Raw genomic sequence first — 22106 nt, 5'->3', positions numbered from 1 at the left:
GACAAGGTCTTCTGAGTAAATTGGGAGTATGGGGTTAGTGGGGAGAGAGTAGGAGAAAGAAGAGGAGAGAAGTGGAAGAGGGCAGAGAACATGAGGATGTCAGGACGGTTGAGCTTGGGGAATAACAGACAAGGACAGCAAGAAAGGAGATAACTTAATAGAGGGAGCCATTGTGGGTTTAACGAGAAACCTGGCACTAGGCAAATCCCCAGGAACCCACAAATGATGACCCCAACTAAGAATCTAACCAAAAATGGAGGGGCTACCTTAAATGCCCTACCCCTATAATGAGATTGATAACTACCTTAAATGCCATCCCAGGGCCTTCACCCAGTAGTTGATGGAAACAGAAGCAGAGATCCACAGCTAAGCACTGAGCAGAATTCCTGGAATCTAGTTGTAGAGAAGGAGGAGTAATGAGCAAAGGGGTCAAGACCATGCTGGAGAAACCCACAGAAACAGCTGACCTGAGCAAATGGGAGCTCATGGACCCCAGACTGACAGCTGGGGAACCAGCATAAGACCCCTGAATGTGGGTGTCAGTGGGGGTCTTGGGCAGTCTATGGGAGCCTCTGGCAGTGGAACCAGTATTTATCCCTAATGCACGAATGGGCTTTGGTAACGCATTCCCTATGGAGGGATACTCTCTCACCCTAGATACATGGGGGAGAGCTGATGTCCTGCCTCAAATGTGATAGACTTTGATGATTCCCCCATGGGAGGCTTCACTCTCCCTGAGGAGTGGGGGCAGGGAGGATGGGAGGATGAGAGGCAGAGTGAACTGGGATTGGTATGTAAAATATGACTTTTTAAATTTAAATAAAAATAAATTTAAAAAGGAAATATTCCCTGTGCCCCCCCAAAAGCGAACTGTCACAGATCAGAGGAGACCAGAGAGAAATGGCCACTAACAGCTACAGGCAATCTTATAAACTGGTCTTTACCCAGTAACAGAAGGATGTTAATTGAGGATCATTAAATTTAAATGCATTTTGGAACTTTTTGATAATTATATAGCAATGTTGGTTTTAGTTTTGACAAATATGCCACAGTAATAGACAGTGATCACATTAGGAAACTGAAATTGGAAGGGGTTGTATGCTAATTCTCCACAATGTGTTTGGAATTTTTCTACACATCTAATATTATTCCAATGTAAAGTTTATTTTTAAATGAATCAAAATATCATAATTGAGAAACCACAATGACAATGAAAATGATTCTTGTGATGAACAATTTAGGGGGTTTAATGAAAGGATTTTTAAGACCCAGCAGGCCAGGAACTGAGAGAGCTTATCTTACTCTAGTGTGGGAGCTGAGAAGTGCTTGGTCAGCCAAAAGCTGGAAGATCAAAAGGTGAAATACAGGTCAGACCCTAGGACCTGCGCCTCCACAAGAAGCTAGGACACAGGACAGGAGAAAATGGAATCACCAGATCTTTCACAGCGGGGGAGGGAGGAGGAATATGCATGTTTGCAGGCTGAGCTGAAAGCACACAGTTAGGGATCCCCTGAAATAGTCTGACCTAGAATCAGTAGTTGTAAAGAGAAGAGGGCAAATCTGAAAACACAGAGGAATTAAAGTAAGCAGCCACTGGTCATTTCATCCAAAACTGTGGAGGACAATCCCTTAACAAACAAAACCTGCTAAGCTGCAAACAGAAGGAACCTAAAGGTGAGGGAGATTCGGGTTTCACAGCAAAGGCTATTCCTCCACATGGCTCTGGGCTCCATCTTTCCCTGGGCCTTGGAGGAGTAGAGCTGCTCTCACATCTGAAAACCATCTGAAAAATAAACAAAAACAAACAAACAAACAAATAAATGCCCAAACCAACAAGCAAAAAACCATGGTGAGAACTGGCAAAAGGTCTGAAAAAATATAATCACTGATCAAGAAGGGACTAATTATAGGTCTAGAAACTTTTTTTGTAGAAATGGTTTTTCTAACATCATTGTCTAATTGAAATCTGACATTTCTAAGGTGAATTTTTAAATTTTATTGTTATTATTTTATGAGTGTATACATGTATTTGGGAGTATGCATGCATGTACATCTGTGTCCTACATATGTGTCTAGTGCCACAGAGGTGGAGATCCTCCCTGTGGGTATTGAGAATCTTGAAAATCAAACCCTGATCATTAGCAACAAACAGTGCTCTTAACTACTGGGCCAGCTTTCTAACCCCCTAAAGTAGATTGTTGAGACACAACATCATTGTCATGCTTCCTTACTATCTTGTTGGGTTTTTTGTTTTGTCTTTGTTGCTTCCCTTAGTCTTTGAATGGCTGGTAGTAGCTACATTTTGCCTCCTCTGAAAATGTTATCTAAATGAGTAGAAACTGTCAATTTGTAAATATATTCTCTTAGCACTTAAAATTCCTACCTCATATTTTCTGGTAGTTCATATATCTGTTCCCAGGAAGTATACATATCTTAACTTCTTATTTCAGCAAAATAATAGCTCTATACACAAGTAAACTAGAAGAGAAAAAAGTGAGATTTAATTAGATTAAAAGCAAAGAAAATCAGCAAGATCTTTTGTTTAATTTTTAAAGTATTTTTATTGAAAATTTTGTTTGGGGCCAGAGAGATGGCTGGTTTTCCAGAGGTCCTGAGTTCAATTCCTAGCAACCACATGGTAGTTCACAAACATCTATAGTGGGATCAGATGTCCTCTTTTGGCATGGAGTCATATGTGTCTATAGGCACTCATACATAAAAGAAATAAATCTTTAAAAAATTATTCCTGCTATATACTTTGTTTATAGTATTTACCCTCTACCAACTCATCCCACCCAGATCATCTCCGTTTCCCTATCCACCAAGCTTCATATTTTATTTCTCTCTCAAAACCAAAAGAAAATTAAAACAAAAAAACGCCAATATATCACATGAAAAGCACATATACAGTAAAATCATGAAAGCCATTTTGTGTTAGCTGTTTGTTCCTGAGGATAGGGCCTGCCCCAAATGTAGTTGATATAGCTAGTGACACTTCCTAAGTTTTCCTTTCTCAGCACGTATCAACTGCTGGTAGTTTCTTGGTGGAACTTTTCATCCATTTCCTTTTCTCAGTGATGGGAACTGTCTGTTTCAACATGCATGGGCTTGTGTATGTTACCACCATCTCTGCGTATGCTCCTGTTGAATGTAGAAGGCAATCTTACCCTAGGGTCATCTACTGTCTCTGGCTTTGACAGTCTTTCTGCCTGTTCTTCTGCTTGTATCTCCAGGCCTTGATGGTCAAGACTTGAGAAAGACTGAGTGCTCCACAGTCTCTCATGTTCTGAACATTGTAGTTTTCGGGTCTCTGTATTAATCCCCATCTATGACAAGAAGCTTCTCTGATGGGGGCTGAGCAATGCTTTGTCTGATGTATAGGTATAACAATATATCAGCAAGAGTCGTTTTGTTGCTAAGTTCTTTTAGCAGAATAATAGAAAATAATAGCATTGGCTCTAGAGAAAATTATTTGGCCCTAGTTTCATGTTCTTGGTCACGTTATCCATGACAGGTGTGTGTTCCATCTCATTAAGTGGGCCTTGTATCTTTACAAAAAAGTAATTGGTTGCTCCCATATACTCCAAACCACTACTGCACTGGGATATCTTCTAGTCAGGTCACTTTTGTAGGCTGCAGGTTGCAGGTTCTGTCAGGGAATGATATTTATGACTAATTTTTCTTGGATTCTAGTCCAAAAGGGTGAAGTTTCAAGTTGGGTACCAGCTCAATCTCTCCATGACTGTACCATAATCAACATCTTCAGCAATACAGTTTTATCTTCAGGTTATGGAGGGCAACCAATAGCCTTGACAACAGCTTTTGATGTTTGGTGGAAGCCGAACAACAGAAATATCTTTAATAATTATAAACTATAAAGATTCAAAACAGAAGTGTCAAAACAATTGAAAAACAGACAACCCAATGGAAAAATATAATAAAGGGTCTGAATGGGCAACTCACAGAAAATTATTCAAATAGGGTAACACAATTATGAAATCATACTTTACTAAATAATCGGGAAAGTTAAAGTGAAAAAATGTTGTATTTATCTGATCTTAAAAAATCTTAAAATTTGGATAGTATGCTTCTATACTGCTAGTGAAACAGTAAGGAAAAATTAAAGTTTGATACATTGGCAACTTAAAGATATATATGCCCTATAAATCATGAAATTCTACATCTAAAAATATAGTCTAGAAAGTTCTCTCCCATTACTAAAGCAAATGTATCTGATATTATTATAATATTAGGTAATAGAAAACAAAGGGAATCAACTATGCATCTATCAAACACATGTACCTACCTGACAAGATGGGAACAGATTACAATAAAAATTAGCATCGACCTAACGCTAGAAGAATTTATATGTCTAAAAATAGCATAGGAACAAGGTAGAAAAAACTTGACAGTGCATTTTAATAGAATAATTTGCGGTATATTTCTGGACATTCTGTGTAGGAGATACCAGTGACAGAGAACTGTAAGGGCAGGAGAGAGTAGCACGTGTCTAAGTTACAATGCTCCCTGTGTGTGCCCTGGAGATGAAAGGAGTAACTCAAAATGAGCATGAGTACACCACATATTCAAGGTTGCTTGTTTTTTAACAGAGCAATATTTATACTTTCTGTGGGTGTAAATATCTCAAAATTTCTAAATATAAAAATAGTAAAATTGTTAGTTGGAGTCATCCTTGTAGCAGTAGACACACGGGGAAGGTCTAGGCCCTGCTCTGAATGATATGACAGACTTTGCAGATCCCCCATGGAAAGCCTCACCCTCTCTGGGGAGCAGAAAGGAAATGGGATAGGGGGTCAGTGTGGGGCGGGGGAGGAGGGGAGGGAGAAGGAACTGGGATTAACATGTAAAACAAGTTTGTTTCTAATTTGAATAGAAAATTAAAAAGATAGTAAAATTGCATATTTTATAAATATTTCAGGAAGATGAGTGCACATTTTAATATGCAAACTCAGTAAGAATTTAAATTTTTGTGTACAGCATGTTTTCCAACTCCATGTAAGTCAAGACTAAACAATGAAACACATCATAGGAACTGGACTTCAAAAAGTGAAGGGCTTTGGAGATGGCTTAGCCAGTAAAATACTTGCGATGCAAACAAGAGGGCAAGAGTTCTGATGCCCAGAGCTTATGTAAATGTCATGTGGGCATGGCAGCTCATCTGCAATTCCAGTCTCATAAGAAAGCAATGGATCTCTGGAGCAAGCTATTCTCTTTGAAGTTTGGAATTGAATGAGAGACTCTCAAAGAATGTAGCAGAAAAACCAAGGAAGAATTCCAATACCAACCTTAGGCCTGCATATATACACATGCGCAGGCACACATACAACCACATGTGTGAACATTCATGCACACATGTATGCACATCACAGACACATACACATGAAAAGAAGATGTAAGTTCCATGTATTCTCCTGTACATAAACTAAACTCTAGATTTATTTTAATTATCTTAATACTAGTATCCACCCTCCATTGTTTTAGTTTAATTACATGATTTTTCAGGTTTAAAAAATGGGTCGTGGTCATTTTTTCACTCTCAGATCCTTGTAGACCATAAAGTATACTTTTCATGACTGTATAAGCAATAAAGGATCTCACAATTAACCTCCATTTTAATTTATTGACTATTCTCTGCACAATGTTCACTTTATTTTTAATAGACTAGCACCCTAGATCTACAAAAAAACCTTAATGTACATAATATTTGTGAAATGAATGTACTATAACTGTACTTGTAGAAATGTGAAAGAAAATACCATCCATGTAAGATACACCTGTTTCTCATAAGAAAGGTACTGAATAAATCCAAGCACAAGAAATGAATAACTCGCTGGTCATTGATGGCACACGCCTTTAATCCCAGCACTGGGGAGGAAGAGGCAGGTGTCGCCAGCCTGTTCTACAGAGCAAGTTCCAGGACAGCCTCCAAAACAATATAGAGAAACCCTGTCTCGAAAAAAAAAAAAAAGAAGGAATGACTGCCTGATATTTTAAGCACCATCTATAATCACAGTATGTATTTTATGCATATGAACTATTACATTCCTCACAATATAAAATAATGACAGACTATAAATTTGGTCTCCAGGATATGTGCCAGAGAATCCATTGGTTGAACAATATCTATTCCTTTCATTTGGTTATGAGCTTCAAAAAGATAGGAACCTGCCTTTCTATCATTTCTTCATGTCCAGGGTTTGTCAAAATATCTGTTTCACATACAATTTAATATACATATACATATTTCATATACATATTTAATACCCTAAATTATTCAGTAGTCCTATGACCAAGGTATTGTCCTGATGATGAGAAAACTAAAACATGAAATGACTTGTCTAAGGCACTGTAGGTAGAAATCTACAAAGATATTGTTCTTATATGCAACCCAACACCTTCTTCCCAATGATGCTGAACAAATAAGAAACACCAGAGTTCAGAACAGCACTATAAATTTGTGTCAACTTCCCACAGAGGTTCTATTAGCTTCGTTTCGTCTGTAAGGATAGTATAATGGTGATAGTAAACGTATGAAAACATTACCCCTGGCTTCTGAAGAGAGGGAAAGGAAAGGACCTCCTTACTGCAGTAGGCGGCATGTTGCCAGTCTTAAGAGAAGAGTCACACACTTGCTTTCCAGCAGTGGTGCTCAAGGCTCTGTGCAGCCTTCACACACTGACACTCTCACAGAGCAACCTTGTCAAGCTGTTTGGAAATTATTGAGCATAACTTTAGTTATTCATTATTTTTGCTATTTGCACATTAGTTCTGCATCCTATATGTTGCAAATTGATCATGTTCTTGACACACCTCTCTGCATAAGGAGGGTCTGATTTATTGAGACAATTAGATAAATACTCATGAATGCTAGTAAGAAATGAAAATGAAGCCTGTTGTGGGGATATGAAACAAAAAATGTGTATTTGATGTGTGTTCTTTATGACTACTGACTCTTGACAATGGCCTTTTAGATTAAAAAAACTGTGGCATGTTTTCATGCAATATGCACAAGATTGAGGGATTTAAATAATACAATCTGATATGGTTAGGATCCAAAACATGCTTCATCATTTGATATTACTAATATTCTTGACACATAACTGCTTAAGTGAGAATTAATTTGATTTTAATTAGTAGCGAAATTACAATGAGTTCTACATCACAAGAAGGTACAATTTATCACACATGTAATTAAATATATGAACATACAGAACACACACAATACACACATACATACACATAGACACACACACAAATAACAAATCATAACTCTTATATTTGGGGGGGAAATAGTTGTGCATATCTATAATCTCAATTAAGAGATTGAGGTATGAGGATCAGGAGCTCAAAGTTATCCACAGAAACACAGCAAATATGAATGTAGTCTGAGATATACGGACCCACTTTTAATCACCTGTTCCCCCAAAAGAACTTTTTAAAAATTTTAAGAACTAGAAAACTCTGTGTAGATGTGGGGAGGGGTGTTACACAAATATGTACTATGTGGTGGTGGTAAGCTTACTCATGTGTGCACCTGAGTAAGGTGCACCTCCACATTTTTTAAACGTTTCAAATTTTTCAGATTATTATAAAATCATATGATTTATCCCTCTATTCCTCCTCTAAACACTATCATGTACCTCTACTTGCTCTCTTTCAAGTTAAGTCTATTTTCATTTAATTGTTGTTATGTGTATAGATGATATGTAGATGACATATATGTGTGTGTATGTAAATGTAGACATAGAGATGTGTTAATTATACAGATTTATACATTTACATATATGATATTCTTAAATATATAAATACATCTGCTCAGTCTGTCTAATATTATGTGTATGTTTTCAAAAATGACTATTGGATATTAGATAACTAATTGGAGTGCTTTTCCCTCTGGAAGACTATTTCTCCAGCTTTCAGCATTCCTTAGTTGTCTTTACTTCTTTGTCTGAGGTTGATGCATCATGAAGTCTTCCCTTTCCTTATTAGCATGTCTATTGGAGTTGTCCTTGTTTGAGTCATGTTGAAGCAGCTATGTTGGTGAGACTTCATACATGTGACTTCTGTGGCTTGTATAGAAGACGCAATCTCACATCAGAATCTTTCTTGTTCTAGTTCTTAAGAATTTCTGGTCCCTCTTCAGAAATGATACCCAAGTCCTAGGTTCAGAAGCTGTGTTGTGAATGTTTCACTTGTTAAAACTGGGATTGAGAACTCTGCATTTTGAATGTTTATGATTTTCTGTAATAGTCTCTATCTGTTACAAAGAGTAAGTTCCTTGGTGAGAGGTGAGAAATACACTTATCTGGAAAGATAAAGATAAACACTTATTCTGGTTTAGCAAAGTGGTAGTTGTAGGTTCTCCTCCAAAACCAATGACTTCAATAGCCCTAACCTTAGAAAGTTGGCTAGATTTCTATTACCAGCCATAATTTTCCTCTTGTTGAGTAGACCTTAAGTCCAAATTAGAGAACTGACTCTTTGGGGTGTATCAATGGCATGCAGTGGTCATTGCTATGGTTCATAGGCATCTTAGCTGGGTAGGACGGTTAATTCTTTTCTTTGGAAACCTTCATGATACCTCCTGTATCATGAGAATCAATCCTCAGGCAAGAGATTTTCAGGTCAGACCCAGTTCAGGGTCCTCTGAGCCCCATGTCTGAATTGCACAGTGTCTTCATGAATAGGGACCTTCCACCGCTGGGGAACAACCAAGGGTCATAGCAATAGCATATAATGTTTTCTGAGTCTCTTAAACACCCCTGACCAACAACTCAAAAGAAGGTTTATCATGCCTGGTGTTGGGGTTTTTGTTAGATAGTCTCTGGTACATGGTGGAGCATTATCAGCCCTGAGGAAAAATCTTTATTTAAACTATAGATGTATATTTGCATCCTGACGGGTATTTTAGATATATAGTTAATATGATTCCTTATGGATTTTCCAGATACCTTTATTATTTTACCCCATCCTCCCTCCTTCTGTAATCATAGTCCAGGACTAGAGTCATATGAGAATTCTGAATGCTTGTGATGACACCCTTAAGAAAACAAGTCTTGTGACTACAGTTTCTTCAAAACACGGAATTATTCCTAGAATGTGTTTTCATGCTCCTCCCAGATGTAGCAGGTAAGAGTTAGTTCACTTCAGATTACTCATCATTGCTCGCTGTTGATATTCAAGTAAATGTTTATGTGCCTCTATGGACATAATGTTTCTTGCCACCTGAAGCGTGTCCTTGTGATTTTATGCAGCATCAATTCATGAGGACTTTACTTGTGTGACATTTCTCGTTTTCATTTATTTTTATTTTTCTTGCCTCCCAATCCTATCCATCACACCCAAAATACTCTATTTTAATTTTTTAAGAGAAAAAGAAAAGAAAAGGGAAGACAGGGGAAACTCTCGTTCTGGAAGCTGCAGTGTGACACACTGAGTCATGCAGTGAACCCTTTATCTGTACATCTTTACATGAAGACATTCATTGCAAAGAATCATTGGTTTGGTTCGAGGCTCCTTGTCTCTGCTATACCATTGACATTGGGCCCTCAATGGGGCTCTTCCTGAACATCTCCTTACTGCCGTGTGTTGAGGAGATCCTGCAGTGCTGGGTCCCTAGTTCCCAATTAGGTGCAGGGTTGGTCAGCCCGCCCAACCTCCAGGCCCCATCTTTGCCACCAGGGTGAGCTCTACAGCATTGCCCTGGCTAGTTCATACCTTGCAGCAATAGTTTTCCTGCTTTCACATCCTCAGGGTCAGTTGTCTGAAGTCCATATCTTCAGGGCCAGTTCTACTGTGAGGTGTCGGTGTCACTTTCCTGTAGCTAATGAGGGGTAGACAGCTCTTATAAGCTCGGAGCTAGCTGCCATTGATGGGCAGGTGGGAGGGATCTCCCCGCCTCCTGTGCTGCCACACGGTGGATGAGTAATGGGGGCAGCTCTTCCAAGCTCACAACCAACGCCACATCGGGGCTGGTTCCCCTGCACCTACACCAACAGGGTCAGCTGTTGTGATGTCCAGGTAGGGTGCAGGCTTCCCTTTCCCAGTGTTGCGGCTGGTAAGGAGGAGAGTCAGATCTCTCACTCACCACAGGTTGGGGGGGCCTCTTTCCCTCACCCTCAGCTCCACAGGGCACACTAAGCGGGTGTCCACCTATTCCACTTTCACTTCCTCTGGCTAGCTCAACCACACCTCTGACAACAGGGTCAGCTCTACTGCCTAGGCCAGGAGCAGGGTCCTGCTTTCCTCAGTGGTGCTGCAGGTAAAGGGAGGAGAGCAACTCCCTCACCTGCCATAGGCGACAGGGGCAGGCAAGTGGGGTGTGGCAGGCAAGTGGGGTGTGATCCATGTGACATTTATTAACCTTCAGAGTATAAATTATCTGAAGCTTTGAATGAAGTTCACTGTTGCATGAGACTTGAGTCTACCCATTCATTTATCAGCTCCATTCTCTCAGGTCCCACCGCCTCTAGAAAGGGGGCCAGTCTCCAACCTCTCCCATCTTTCTCCTACTCTTCCTTCCTAAATAGAGCCCAGCCCCCATTTTCTCACTTTATTTTTTTTTTGACACAGGGCCTCTTTTGATCGTGGAATCTGTGGTTTTAGCTAGACTGGCTGGCCACTGGACTCCAGATCCTCTTATCTCTATCTTCCTAGCTTCTATGTTATAGATATTTAATCACAATACTTGACATTTATGAGGTGCTGAGGATTTGAACACAAGTCATCATGCCTATATAAAAATCATTTTTACCCACAGAGCCATTTCTGCAGTCTCCAAAAGTGATCTTAAAAATAGAAATTAAAAAAGAGCTAAGAATAGGTGAAGTAGAGAATGTTTTAGGACAATAAGGCCACTCTTCCTAGCAAAATAATAAGAATGTATTATACTATAATCTAAAATATAAATCTTTTGTTGGTTTAATGAATTAATAAGTGAGCAAACAAATAAGGGAGAATAGAAAAATGTTCATGCAAGAGAATTTTAGTATTTTGTGTAACTTCTCTGCCATCAACAAGAGGAAATAAAACATCCCACTGTTTTACTGAAGACTTCATATGATGACTTCTTCCAGAATATATAATATGGAGAGAAATAAATTAAAAATAACTTTACAATGAAGAAATTGGAAAACACAACCTTGGTCAGAGGTCAAGATTCAACACTGAGATAAATGATAGATTCAATGAACCCTTGAGATTATATGAAAACTTGGGGCCTATTTGGTCTTCCTTCCAGGAACTCACAACTATAATCATGAGATACATGTCAGGCAAAATCAAGTTGAGAAATTTACCCAAAATAAACATCCACGGCCCTTGTTATTCAGACAGACAACTGACACATACTTGGTTACACATCTAAACAGAAAGAAAAGAGGAAGCATAAGGAAATTATGGATTTTAATTACTAATAATTTATCAAAATTAGTTAAATATCATGACAAATATTCCACACAAATATATGATGTCAATAAAAACAGATACCAGACTTACAGAAGCTGTGTGCTCATCTTAGAAGTTTATACTTTAAAAAAAGTAAGAAGTGTTGGATACATGTCAAATGTCACAAGAGCCTGAATTCCAATCACCAGTACCCATCTTAAAAAAAAAACACACAGGAGCTAGGGACCGTGACAGTGACTCATGCCTATATTCACATCAACGTGAAAACATACAGAAAGATCCCTGGGGCTAGCTGGTCAGCTAATCTAACAAAACTGGTTCCTTTCAGGTTCCTTGAAGTACCATGATTCAAAGTGTAGGTGAAGATTAATTGAGGAAGACATATCATGTCAACCACCAGCCTCCACACAGACACATGCACACACATGAAAATGACATGTGAAGGCATTTCAGGAGGAAATCATAGTTACGCAAAAGAGCAACCAATTAAAATAGTGGAACACAAGCACAGTCAACTACTATTAATAAACAAGAACTAAAGAGGCTATTTGTCATTTTCAAGCAAGTGGAAGCCACCCGTGCAACACTGAAATTCTAAGCACAGGGGCTAGTTTCCGTATCTGCTTCTTGGAGAGGGCACCTCTCCCTAGATGTGACACCCTGTCAGATTTCACTACCAGTATCTCCAGTGATTCTTACTACTCTCCCAAGGAAGAGACTGGCTGTTCATGCTGAGAGAACGTATTTTCTCTGGAAACTGTATTCCTTTCCACTACTTTCAGCAAGGCTCAACCTGCTTCTTTATTTCTGAGACCAAGGCTTTACATTACTGCTGATTACCATCGCTGCATTTTCCGTTCGACACTCCCATCCTCCTTTACTGTCTCAGCCCCTTTCCATCACAGATTTTATAACTAGTAACATAGCCATTCACCAGGCTTGAAGCCTCAACCCAAAATCTTACTCTCCTCTCTTCTTACTCAATCCAGTTAGTTATCAGTTGAAGAAATTATCCCTCGATTCTCTCTAACATCTGTTTTCTTTCTGCTTTTGTCATCAGCTTTAGGGTTTTACAAACTCACCTGTAGATAGTTGACATTACATCCTATCTGCCCTCATTCCCCAAACTCCTCACTCTAAACTTGTTCCTCTTATACAACACGTAAGTTGTTTATTGAATCCTTTGGACTTAAGATGGAAGCAGAAAATAGCTTTTATTACTTTCCTTCCTCACCTTTACTTGGAAACAAATTCTTTATGCCTCCTAAGTCACAGACAGGTCCCCAAATTTTCTAATCCATTTTGATCTCTCCATTTGATAAAGCCCTTCCTTCTTGCTTTCTCTTGTGCCAGACAGTGGATATTTCATGCTAGGTGCCTACAACAATAAGGGCTGTAGCCGAGCAGTGGTGGCGCACGCCTTTAATCCCAGCACTCAGGAGGCAGATCTCTGTGAGTTCGAGGCCAGGCTGGACTGACAGCCTCCAAAAAACAAACAAACAAACAAAAAAACAATAGGGGCTGTAGGGATGTTTCCTTATATTCACTCACGCCATTCCTTACTTCAGGCAGTGTTAACTGGCACCATGACAATCTAGACTAGAAAAAGGAAATTATAAATGAACACAGCAACAGCATATTGTCGGTAAATGAAATTATCTTTTTTAATGTATGGGATGTGTTCTTCAACTAAGTCCTTATTTGACAGCAATTTAGATGAGGTTTTCAGACTTCCTCTACTATAACCCCTGTCTGTGGTTCACAGGATACAGTCCATACTGTCCCCTCACAGTAGCCTACAACAGAAACCCACTCTCTCTACTCTCTTCAGTTTAAAATATGGACATGAAGCTCACACACGTGGTCACTGACATGTTCTACTCGTTAGTGACCAGTAGAGGTGATCTTCCAGAATTCAATTCAATTTGACCCCTATTCCTCACCTCTCACTGAAATTTAATTAATTAAATTTTGGTTTTATATCCTGTCAAAACTAATTTTACCAATATACACACTTAGTTGGGGAAAGATAATCAAATTCTCATAAATGCCACAGGCAATATCCTTAGATCATTAAACCAAAATCCTCTTTTGTCATCCCTAATCAGTTATTCTAATCTACTTCCTATTACTCAACTTATCTACACATTATGTAGCCCTAATGTGATTGCCATTTTCTAAATCCTGGCCTTCTGGCTTCTCTGTCCTAAGCTCTACTCTTCCCCTCACCCTCTGTTACATGGGATTTGGTTATTATAAATGCACACACACACACACACACACACGAACATGCACACACGAACATGCACAGGCACATAAGCACATCTGTTCACACACACAATTACAAAGATGATATTAGAGGCATTTTAGAATGAGCTAAAAAGCCTGGGAAGGAAGTTAAGGACATAAAAAGGATGAAAGCTCAGAACTTTATTTAGAAGTGAGCTGCTTGAGAAGTCACCCAGTTTCACAGAAGATTCATCCTTACATGTAACTGGGTTCCTCTCCTCTGCAGCCAGAGCAAACCACCTTCCTCCCTGGCATTTCTCTTAGCTTTCAACCACAAAATTTAAAGCCCTGGCATTAAATTAAATTAAAGCATTGTGTAAATCATTTCCCCAGAATTCAACAACTGTAAGGCAACAAAAATTGACTTACCATTCCAAGTAAGTCAGTTTATTAAGTTTTGCACACAATATGGTTATTTAACATAAAAATCCCAAGAAAAAAGATTGAAATGGACCAGACTTCATGATGTGCAATAAGTTTGTCTAGTATGCAAAATGAGTATCTTTTCTAAGCAAAAACCAAAAGAAAAATGAAACGACAAATGTGTCCATCACTTAACAAAGTAAAAACACTAAAATATCTAAAATCAAATGCATTCTTGCAAAGAAGACTAGAGAAATATAAAACTGCACAGTACAAGAATAGGATACATCAAAATATGAACTATTTTGGGATGGAGAACATGGCGGAGTAGTTCATTTTCACCTCAGTGTGATGAGCGTGACTTCAGCTGCAGACTTACATTCACATGCCCCACTAAACAATGAGAATTTAGTGTGACTTTGATTTTGACTAGTAATTTGGTTGTGTCTATTTGGTCTTGATGGGGAATGGGAGGGGTCAATACTTACTGAATATTGTATAATCTGGAAATGGTTTGAAATTAGTGTACAGACATATTTTTTAATTATAGATTTTTAGCCTGATAAACATGGTATTAAACATGGTGTATTTAAACAGAAAGCATGTCTAATCTCACGGTAGAGTCCTGGCATCAGTATTTCTACACAATGAATTGTTCCTAATTTAAAAACCTAAACTCTTTCTGTGGTTACCATATTAATGTATGCCTATTCCTACCAATTAATATGGTGAGTTATTCATGAATGCACTCCTGTAGCATGAAAAATAAAGACTCAGAGGCAGATATTGAGGTTCAAGCTTCAAGCTGAAGATCAGAGACGCGAAGCAGCAAAGCCAGTTGATCTTACCTCTACCAAGTTGAAACAGCAATCCTGTCCTGTCTCCACAAATTCTCAGAGGAAAAAGCTCTCAGATCCTGTCCCCTCCTCCTTATATTCCTTTCTCTACCCAACCATATCACTCCTGTCTCCACATCTCTAGTGCTGGGATTAAAGGCTTGTGATCCCAAGTGCTGAGGTGTGAGTTGTTTCTCTTTTAGACTGGATCAATTTTGGATAATCAGTGCGGTCTTGAACTAACAGATCCTCTGCCTCTTAATTCTGAGCCCTGGGATTAAAGGTGCGTACCACCACTGCCTGATCTCTATAGCTTGATGCTGGCTTTGCTTTCCGAATCCTCAGGCAAGCTTTAATAAATCATAAATAATATATTACCACACCCTCCATTGTATTGTCCATTTCAGAAATAAGAACGTTCAATTTTTCCTGTGGTTTCCTGTGACTCCTTGTTTCTGCCATCAAGGTTTGGGCAGTCAACAGATGATGTCTATGAAGGCTTAATCTCAACTCAAAGAACCTCAGGTACAATGACTGACTCATCCCTCAAGCACAATGTCATTACTTATAGACATTTGATGATGGTGAATAATTAAAGCAAGAACAAGTAGGGACCTTTCTTAAGCTGTTGCATGTGAGGTGTTCGGTGGATACCTACAGCAAGTCATGTTTTCACTCCCCATGTTTATTTAACCCAAGCAGTAGCTGTAACTGAAGAATGTCAGGGAAGCAGCCCTGAATAACACGGGGTGTCCTGAGATGGCTGTTTCCCCAAGGGCTTTAGCTGTATCCTGGAATCCTCAAATATTCTCAGCATAGCTCCTTAAATTATAGCTCAAAAATCCCATGGAGCATTGCCTAACTACATATGGAGGCCACAAACTACAGACAATAATAAAATATTTCCAAACATGTAGCAAACAAAAGTTATCCATAGTTAAATATGTAAGGAATTCAAGTTGTTTCTGCGTTATAAGGCATGACTTCACTCCATCTTTGACCAGATAAGCAGTGCACTCTGTACCCACTCACACATTCATCCTACACAGTGTGAATGGAAGCTACCTGAACAGCTCATCTTGGATTCAAGGCTGGTGTATGCAAAGGTTGCATTGCTCTCACTGAATGTGCTAAGTCATCTGTGCTAATAGAAGTATAACGTTTTAACTATGGAAAATAAAGTCAATGGATATAACTATAAATCATATTGTTGAACTGTACTGTGCTTGAATGAATGATTTTTAAAAATTGTTTAAGATGGTTTAGTTTTCAGGATATTTCAACCAACTCATTCCTTCTGGCTGCAAATATTGTAGCATCTACTCCTGACAGGTTGAGATTATTGTTTCTAGTCATTTTTGATACTTTTTAATATGATGGGTATATCTAATCTAAGGGGTTTTTTGTTTTGTTTTGAGGGTTCAGTTCCATAAATGCTTTCAACTTCGTAAGTGTCAAAAAAAAAAAACTAGTGGTATCCCATTCTCAGGAAGGTTACTTAATGGACAGTGACTAGAATCATCAATACGTCATTATATGTTTAGAAAACACAAAACAATGCATAATCTAAAATATATGTACATGATTTTCAAAATATGTGTGAATTCATTAAAAAAATCCCACAGTGTTTCTTCCTTTGTTTTTACTATTTGATTTTCTTACTGACAATTGAGTATTAATATTGTCACTCTTTAACCTTTCCAGTACCAGTTGACTTAATGATAGAACATACAAGTCTTCACAAAAATCTCATTACTTAGCCAGTTAAATAAAGCATACATTCAAGATATAAAAAGATAAAGAACGTTATTTCAACAACATTATCAGGAAAGAAAGTTATGAAGCATTATTAAGCAGTGTGAATTCAGTGGGTGTATGAACTGTCTAATTTCTGATCATAAAAGCTGAATTTCTAATTTGGCTTATTTTGAAGTGACAGTTTCTGTCACTGGAACACCTCTGGTATGGAGAAGAGTAATTTCAGAATTAGAAAGAAGTTAAAATTGAAAGTCTCTGCATTTTTTCTTTTGATAAATGTATTTAAGAAAAAGAAAGCGGTGTATTTCAATCAAGTAGAAGTGAAAATATTGGATGATCGCTCAACCGCTTTGGGATTTTATCATAGGCATAGTATACATGTGACCAGTGAAGTCTGGAAGAGGAGACTGGATGTGGTTAATGAGCAAGAGAAAAAGAGTAAGGAAAGAAATAAAGAGGCATGATAAGCATTCTGATCTTTGTAGTGTAGTGAACTATATATACATATTTAAATTCAAAGTTATGATATTTGAAGAGAATCTATTCATTTCACTGTTCTAATTCAAAGCCCAATGTCATTTTGGTTTACAACTGTCGTAGAATCAATAAATTTGCTAATAGACACTTTCTTACAGATACAGTTACTTTGCTTTATTGAAAATATTGATTTGTTAAAAAATGTTAAATCTAAATTATCCCTACAGTTAAATTCAGTGCTTTATTGATTTTTTTGGTAGACAAGTTTGTAATAAGCAATGAACTATTTAGATGCTGAAAATAGAAGGGGAGAAAGTCACTCTAAAAGAAGAATTTGCTTGTCTTTGTCTATATTTTTCTTGGGTATTCACCTTTGAAAAACAGTGAATATTTCCTTCGTGACCATCTGTGTGGTCTATGTCACAATATATCACAGAGAAGAAGTGAGAAAATGTTTCTAAATCATGCATATATGGTAATTATTTTAGACCTTTTTTCAAGTATCTCTTTTCTTGTATTTAATTTTTATGATTTTTTATATTTTGCAAAAATATCTGAAATTAAAAAATTAAAAAATAAAAGAAATACAGTGTGAACTCAACAGACAGAAATCAAAATTAAAGCATAGATCGTCCTGATCAGTGAGAATTCCTTTGTTTTCTTTTACTTGTAACAAAAACATCTTAAATAAAGTATGTCACAGCAATCAACACAAGTTCTGGGAGGATAATTTCTGCCATTTCCCTTCTCCCCAATTTGCTTTCAAATGAAGGTAATTTGTTCTAGCATTAATAAGACCTAGTCAAATGTGCTGCTCCTCTGATATCCAAAGAAACACACTTCTCCCCAATTTATTTTGTTTATCAATCATCCCAACAACTTTCCTTTACAATTTTGAAGCATACACATATTTTGAATAGCAGCTTCAGCTTTAACCAGTAGGGACAGTTTCATATCCGTGGCATTCCAGTAAGCATCTGACTGCTTATCTCCCCTTTTCCCTCCTGCCATAGACTGTCCATACTCAGCAAGTGTCAAAAACAGAATGTGGCCTTTGTCAAGCTTTTCAGAGGTTTTTGGTGATTCAGAATGCAAACTAATGGGAAAATTCTTGCAATCAGGAACTATATTCCCTGCACTATCACATCAATTTACTGACAAGAGCAAATATTTGCCTGTGTGTGGCTGCCTACACATGATAAGTATGTCCACAACCATTCAGGAGCTAAGGAACAAGCCAAATGATGGAAGCTGCCTATTTCCACTCCATCAAATACAGTCATTTACCTTAAGGGCAAATTTATGTTGTTGCATCTATAAGTAGAAGTTTGATTTCCAACAGAGTGCTAAGAAAAATATCCTCAAACAGTACACCCTAGCATGTGGAAACAGCATGTTGATTATAGTTTATCATTTAAAGATCCCATAAGTTGACTTTACCCCTAAGCTTAAACAGAACTAGCTGACTGTAAGATATAGTTGACAAAGGTTCCTGAAACCGTGTTTCTTATAATAAAGAAATATGAACTACTGATACAATAAAAATTGCAGAAGTAAACCTTAGAATCATTATGCCAAATGACTGCAGCAAAATCAAGAAGAGCGTATTGACTTACCTTATTAAAAATTCTACAGGAGCCCATCAATGGTGAAAAGAATTACCCATACCTTTAGAGTGTGAGGGGTAATGACTTAGAAGCCAGCTTCCTGCAGTCATGATAATGAACAACATCCGGATAGGAATCTGGACAATTCTGCAATTCTATTACATGCAAATGAAAGACCCCACCAAGCGATGTGACTGTATGGAGATTAGTTATCTTAAAAATGGGAACATAATCAAGTATGGAACACTGCTTATGAATATGTTTTAGGATAAGTTGTATAAAGTAACATATATTAAGGTCAACAATTAATTTGAAAAAAATTTAAAAACTCAAACTGAAGAATATTTACAGAGAAGGCTAGACAAGTGATTAAGTACATATAGTAAATATTAATTGAATATTCTATGTTGAGAGAATATGATTATTTATACACTGTCTTTTTAATTTCCTGTTTATTTTTTTTCTTAATGGTTGGTTGTAGATGCGGCTGCTTTCCATCCAATTTTAACCTTATAATAACTCTCCCAAGTCTCTGCAGGTCCTTGGAAATACCCCCCTAAATACTGTGAGTCCTGTTGAATTGTGTTCTAGTACCTTTTGTGGAAGTGTAAACTCCTATAGGATATGTGAATTTAGAGTTAGTTGAAAAATAAAAATTGATTAAACACCTATTTATATAGCTATCACAATCATTATCTAGTTTAAAATTTGACAGTTTTTTAAAAGTAGGTATTGCTTAGGATGTCAAGATTTTGTTTGCTTAGTAACCATGCTCCCTTGGATTTTCTTATGCCCATGGGAAGATTATGTTACTGGTAATGCCTTTGGAACAATGGGAGCAAAGAAAGAGGGTAAGTTTATAACTAAATATCCTTATGACTCACTCAAGAAAGACAATAATGCCTTCTCATCGTGCTATCATATGCCAGCTACTTCTTTAGAGAGAGAACGCCTCCAGAGATCATGCTGTGTCTTCTAGCAAACCACAATACTCTGCAACAGTTATTTAAATATTGTAGTGGTTATAGGCAAGCCAAGTATTAGTCCTTTAAAGTGCAAGATTTGAAATTCAATAATTAAGACTTTTCTCTGTCTATGCTTCGAATCATGGAAACATGGACCAAGTTCCAAGACAAAGAGAAAAGGCAAGAAACAGAGGATTGTTACATGAAAAGGGCAACAAGTTGGTTGGGGAACAAAGTGCCATGGGTCAAAGTCTTAAAGTTGGGGCAGAGAAGAGATTCTGAAATCTGTAATTTCGATACCTAGAAAAATCATGATTCATCCTATTTTTCCTGGGCATATTCACTCAAGCAGACAGCATCCTCCATAATCACTGAGAAATGAAGCCTAGAGTCCTCCTATGGATTACAGATTTAGAGAGGAGCCACGGCAATCACATAAACTTCTGATGTTTTTTTTGTACCAAGTTATTACTTAATGTGAACTGAATTGGGGAATCAAGGTGCAGATATGCAACCCGAAGACTGCATATTGAATACAACAGCAACTTTCCTCAAAAATACCAACAATAATAATGATAACGATACTAATGATACAATAATAGTGGGATGTGAAATACCACCTGGAGATGGCACGCCTAATATCCCATGGGTGGGTGTAAAGAAGCATGGAGAACAACAAAAGACAATGAGTCAGAAAAGTCCAAAAAGAAGGCATCAAAAATAAATTTGCCAATTTCCTATAAAACCTATTCCTCATCCCATTCATTTTCATCTCAGAGGCAAGACTGGTATGCCTCACAGTATGCCCGGGAGTCCTGGTTTATGCCTCCTGCCCATATTTACCAATGAACAGCCTTTAGCTGGATTATAAATTATATGTTATCCCTGTTAGGCAGGGAAGATGTATACTGACAAATGATTCATTAGAAATAAATGTATCTTGTTAGAGGGGGGTCTAACTGCAGGTAAATGGCAGTCTAAAGCAATTTGTTCAGCCATCATATTAGAAACTCTGGAATTAACTTGACCTACATATTTGGGAAATCAATCCAATTAGAATTCTTAGTTTATAGAGAAGCCTTGAGCTCACAAAACTTGTGTTGTTCTCTTTTTAGAGAACTAGGAAACTAGGTAATTGTCCTCCATCTATATATCATACTATATGACTGTCATTCCAGCATGATCATTTGTTCCTTCTTTCAAATATGAGATGAAGTATTTTATGAATAAGACACTATCAATTCTGCTTCTTAAGGAAGTTCTTTATATTGAGTCAAGGAAAATCCTGATTTACAGCGATGAGTTTGATAAAAATAAATGGGAGATATATGTGCATACCTCTCAAAGGAGTTACATAAGAACTGGAACTGGGGCTGGAGAGATGGCTCAGCCGTTAAAGGCTAGGCTCACAACCAAAAATATAAGAACTGGAACTGCTCTTGGTATCACATCACCAATTAAACCATGCTGCCTTGGATACGTTACATCTTGTCTCTACACCCCAGTACACCCCAGAGTAAAATTCAAAATATTTTGATGAGATTTTGAAAAAAAATCACCCTAATACCTTCAGCCTTCCAAATCCTGAGAACGAAAATTATTATTATTTTAAGACACTTTGAAGACTTAGGTACTTTCCTTATGGTGTAGCGTATGAAACTTACATAATCCTGTGCAGAAGTTAGGATGGTAAGTGCTTCCTGGGATCCTCCCATCTGTCTCCCAGCTCTCTGGGAGATTACAGATGCTCATGCTATTGTGTCTGGTTTGATACCAATGGGTTCTTAAGATCCACACTCGGGTCCTGGTGCTTGTGAGCCATCTTCATAGTCCCCATCAATTGTTTTCACACAAACTGATTACATAACCTCTGACAAGTCTCTTTCATTGGGCCCCTTATTAACTGACATTTAAGAGGCAAGCTCCACTAGATGGCTTCTATGTTCTAATAATTTCTTATTCTGAAGTGATCATTTGAATAAGTCATGTCCAAATTAAAGCCTTTTCTAATGACCCCTAACTCTCATAGCTTAAGAATTCCAAACTTTGCCTTCTTCTTGTAATAACTGAATAATTTGTTGGTACTCAATTCTGGTTTTCTGGAAAACATGTTTTAAAAATAGAAATATTTAAAATGTGCTCAAGAAGTAAAATCTACACAACTCAAGAACAAATTGTATGTGTATGTATGTTGCAATATAAAGATGCACATATAATATAAAAATAGATATGCATATAAACTGTGACAGAAATATGAAGATTATCTTTCAGTTACTAGTTTTCATGATGGTGATGTGGTATTTAGTAAATATGTGAAAGTATTTGGGTCAGATTTAATCTTCAATTTCCTATATTATTTTTTGTCTGAATGGTACTCACTTCTT

The sequence above is a fragment of the Mesocricetus auratus genome, unplaced genomic scaffold (genome assembly GCF_017639785.1).
Source record: "Mesocricetus auratus isolate SY011 unplaced genomic scaffold, BCM_Maur_2.0 Super-Scaffold_100051, whole genome shotgun sequence".
NCBI lineage: Eukaryota > Metazoa > Chordata > Mammalia > Rodentia > Cricetidae > Mesocricetus > Mesocricetus auratus.
The sequence above is the reverse complement of the archived record's forward strand: the minus strand, read 5'-3'. Positions refer to the sequence as shown.